The sequence below is a fragment of the Nerophis lumbriciformis genome, linkage group LG11 (assembly GCF_033978685.3).
Source record: "Nerophis lumbriciformis linkage group LG11, RoL_Nlum_v2.1, whole genome shotgun sequence".
Taxonomy (NCBI): domain Eukaryota; kingdom Metazoa; phylum Chordata; class Actinopteri; order Syngnathiformes; family Syngnathidae; genus Nerophis; species Nerophis lumbriciformis.
Genome location: NC_084558.2, coordinates 46,574,795 through 46,580,794, shown reverse-complemented (window position 1 = coordinate 46,580,794; position 6,000 = coordinate 46,574,795).

Genomic DNA, 6,000 nt, shown 5'->3' with positions numbered 1-6,000 from the left:
AAACTAAAATACATAAATCATCGTATTCATAACTATTTCACACTCAAATACATGAATCATCATAATCATAACTATTTCACACTCAAATACATAAGTCGCCATAATCTAAACTAAAATACATAAATCATCATAATCATAAGTCAACTTCATGAATCATCACACAAATACTGAAATACATAAATCATAATCATAACTTAAATACGTAAATCATCATAATCATAACTATTTCACACTCAAATACATAAATCATCACAATCATAACTATTTCACACTCAAATACATAAATAATCATAACTCAAATACATAAATCATTATGATTATGATGATTTATGTATTTGAGTGTGAAACTCAAATACATAAATCATCATAATCATAACTATTTCCCACTCAAATACATAAATCATCATAATCCTAACTACTTCACACACAAATAAATAAATCATTATAATCCTAATTATTTCACACTCAAATACATAAATCCTCATAATCATAACTACTTCACACACAAATACATAAATCATCATAACCATAATTATTTCACACTGAAATACGAAAATCATCATAATCAGAAAAATTTCACACTCAAATACATAAATCATCATAATCATAACTATTTCACATTCAAATACATAAATCATCATAATCATAACTCAAATACATAAATCATCATAATCATAACTCAAATACATAAATCATCATAATCATAACTCAAATTAATGCATCATCATAATCATAACTCAAAAACTAAAATACATAAATCCTCGTAATCAGAACTATTTCGCACTCAAATACATACATCATCATAATCAGAACTATTTCACTCTCAAGTATATCAATCATCATAATCCTAACTATTTCACACTCAAATACATAAATAATCATAACTCAAATACGCAAATCCACAAATCATCAAAATCATAACTATTTCACACCCAAATACATACATCATCATAATCAGAACTATTTCACTCTCAAATATATAAATCATCATAATCCTTACTCAAATACATACATCATTATAATCAGAACTATTTCGCACTGAAATATATAAATCATCATAATCATAAGTCAAATACTCAAATACATAAATCATCATAATCATAGCAATTTCACACTCAAATACATAAATCATCATAATCAGAACTATTTCACTCTCAAATATATAAATCATCATAATCATTACTCAAATACATAAATCATCATAATCATAACTATTTCGCACTCAAATACATAAATAATCATAACTCAAATACGCAAATACATAAATCATCACAATCATAACTATTTCACACTCAAATGCATAAATCATCCATAATCTAAACTCAAATGCATAAATCAACATAATCATACCTCAAATTCATGAATCATCATAATCATCACACAAATACTGAAATACATAAATCATAATCATAACTCAAATACGTAAATCATCATAATCATACCTCAAATTCATGAATCATCATAATCATCACACAAATACTGAAATACATAAATCATAATCATAACTCAAATACGTAAATCATCATAATTATAACTATTTCCCACTCAAATACATAAATAATCATAATCCTAACTATTTCACACTTAAATACATAAATCATCATAATCCTATCTCCCACTCAAATACATAAATAATCATAATCCTAACTATTTCACACTTAAATACATAAATCATCATAATCCTATCTACTTCACACACAAATACATAAATCATCATAATCATAATTATTTCACACTCAAATACATAAATCCTCATAATCATAACTATTTCACACGCAAATACATAAATCATCATAATCATAATTATTTCACACTCAAATACATAAATCATCATAATCATAACTATTTCACACTCAAATACATAAATTATCATAACTCAAATACATAAATCATCATAATCATAACTCAAATTAATGAATCATTATAATCATAACCCAAAAAGTCAAATACATAAATCATCGTAATCATAACTATTTCACACTCAAATACATACATCATCATAATCAGAACTATTTCACTCTCAAATGCATAAATAATCATAATCAAAGCTCAAATACGCAAATACACAAATCATCATAATCATAACTATTTCGCACTCAAATACATAAATAATCATAATTCAAATACGCAAATACATAAGTCATCATGATCATAACTATTTCACACTCAAATACATAAATCAGCATCATAACTAATTCACACTCAAATACATAAATCATCATAATCTAAACTCAAATGCATAAATCAACATAATCATACCTCAAATTCATGAATCATCATAATCATCACACAAATACTGAAATACATAAATCATGATCATAACTCAAATAAGTAAATCATCATAATTATAACTATTTCCCACTCAAATACATAAATCATCATAATCCTAACTATTTCACACTTAAATACATAAATCATCATAATACTAACTACTTCACACACAAATACATAAATCATTATAATCCTAATTATTTCACACTCAAATACATAAATCCTCATAATCATAACTACTTCACACACAAATACGCAAATCATCATAATCATAATTATTTCACACTCAAATACATAAATCATCATAATCATAACTATTTCACGCTCAAATACATAAATAATCATAACTCAAATACATAAATCATCATAATCATAACTTAAATTAATGAATCATTATAATCATAACTCAAAAAGTCAAATACATAAATCATTGTAATCATAACTATTTCACACTCAAATACATACATCATCATAATCAGAACTATTTCACTCTCAAATACATAAATAATCATAATCATAACTCAAATACGCAAATACACAAAACATCATAATCATAACTATTTCACACTCAAATACATAAATCATCATAATCATAATTATTTCACACTCAAATACATAAATCATCATAATCATAACTCAAATACATAAATCATCATAATCATAACTCAAATTAATGAATCATCATAATCATAACTCAAAAACTCAAATATATAAATCATCGTAATCATAACTATTTCACACTCAAATACATGAATCATCATAATCACAACTATTTCACACTCAAATACATAAGTCGTCACAATCTAAACTAAAATACATAAATCATCATAATCATAACTCAACTTCATGAATCATCACACAAATACTGAAATACATAAATCATAATCATAACTCAAATACGTAAATAATCATAATCATAACTATTTCCCGCTCAAATACATAAATCATCATAATCATAACTATTTCACACTCAAATACATAAATCATCACAATCATAACTATTTCACACTCAAATACATAAATAATCAAAACTCAAATACATAAATCATTATGATTATGATGATTTATGTATTTGAGTGTGAAACTCAAATACATAAATCATCATAATCATAACTCAAATTAATGAATCATTATAATCATAACTCAAAAAGTCAAATACATAAATCATCGTAATCATAACTATTTCACACTCAAATACATACATCATCATAATCAGAACTATTTCACTCTCAAATACATAAATAATCGTAATCATAACTCAAATACGCAAATACACAAATCATCATAATCATAACTATTTCACACTCAAATACATAAATCATCATAATCATAACTATTTCACACTCAAATACATAAATCATCATAATCATAACTCAAATACATAAATCATCATAATCATAACTCAAATTAATGAATCATCATAATCATTACTCAAAAACTCAAATACATAAATCATCGTAATCATAACTATTTCACACTCAAATACATGAATCATCATAATCATAACTATTTCACACTCAAATACATAAGTCGTCATAATCTAAACTAAAATACATAAATCATCATAATCATAACTCAACTTCATGAATCATCACACAAATACTGAATTACATAAATCATAATCATAACTTAAATACGTAAATCATCGTAATCATAACTATTTCCCACTCAAATACATAAATCATCATAATCATAACTATTTTAAACTCATACATAAATCATCATCACAACTGTTTCACACTCAAATACATAAATCATCATAATCATAACTATTTTAAACTCATACATAAATCATAATCACAACAATTTCACACTCAAATACATAAATCACCATAATCATAGCTCAAATACATAAATCATCATAATCATAACTCACATTAATGAATCATCATAATCATAACTCAAAAAGTCGAATACATAAATCATCATAATCATAACTATTTCACACTCAAATACATACATCATCATAATCATAACTATTTCACTCTCAAATACATAAATAATCATAATCATTACTCAAATACGCAAATACACAAATCATCATAATCATTACTATTTCACAGTCAAATACATACATCATCATAATCAGAACTATTTCACTCTCAAATACATAAATAATCATAATCATTACTCAAATACGCAAATACACAAATCATCATATTCATAACTATTTCACACTCAAATACATAAATCATCATAATCATAACTATTTTACACTCAAATACATAAATCATCATAATCATAACTCAAATACATAAATCATCATAATCATAACTCAAATTAATGAATCATCATAATCATAACTCAAAAACTAAAATACATAAATCATCGTAGTCATAACTATTTCACACTCAAATACATGAATCATCGTAATCATAACTATTTCACACTCAAATACATAAGTCGTCATAATCTAAACTAAAATACATAAATCATCATAATCATAACTCAACTTCATGAATCATCACACAAATACTGAAATACATAAATCATAATCATAACTCAAATACGTAAATCATCATAATCATAACTATTTCCTACTCAAATACATAAATCATCATAATCATAACTATTTCACACTCAAATACATAAATCATCATAATCATAACTATTTCACACTCAAATACATAAATAATCATAACTCAAATACATAAATCATCATAATCATAACTCAAATTAATGAATCATTATAATCATAACTCAAAAAGTCAAATACATAAATCATCGTAATCATAACTATTTCACACTCAAATACATACATCATCATAATCAGAACTATTTCACTCTCAAATACATAAATAATCATAATCATAACTCAATTACGCAAATACACAAATCATCATAATCATGACTATTTCACACTCAAATACATAAATCATCATAATCATAACCATTTCACACTCAAATACATAAATCATCGTAATCATAACTCAAATACATAAATCATCGTAATCATAACTCAAATACATAAATCATCATAATCATAACTCAAATTAATGAATCATCATAATCATAACTCAAAAACTCAAATACATAAATCATCGTAATCATAACTATTTCACACTCAAATACATGAATCATCATAATCATAACTATTTCACACTCAAATACATAAATCATCATAATCTAAACTAAAATACATAAATCATCATAATCATAACTCAACTTCATGAATCATCACACAAATACTGAAATACATAAATCATAATCATAACTTAAATACGTAAATCATCATAATCATAACTATTTCCCACTCAAATACATAAATCATCATAATCATAACTATTTCACACTCAAATACATAAATCATCATAATCATAACTATTTCACACTCAAATACATAAATAATCATAATCATAACTATTTCACACTCAAATACATAAATCATAACTATTTTAAACTCATACATAAATCATCATCACAACTATTTCACACTCAAATACATAAATCATCATAATCATAACTCAAATACTCAAATACAAAAAACATAATCATAATTATTTCACACACAAATACATAAATCGTAATTAGATCTAATGCATAATAAATAAACTGTTGGAGAAGAACCAGTAAGTCCATAGTGTCAGAATCTAAATATTTAATGGCCACGCAAAAAATTGGTGGAATTCAGTCCAAAGTTCTACTGAGTCTCCTTCTGGACGAGGGATAAAACTGTTAGTGGATCTTGTGGACTCGGCTGGTAATGGTCTGTAGCGCCTCCCTGAGGAC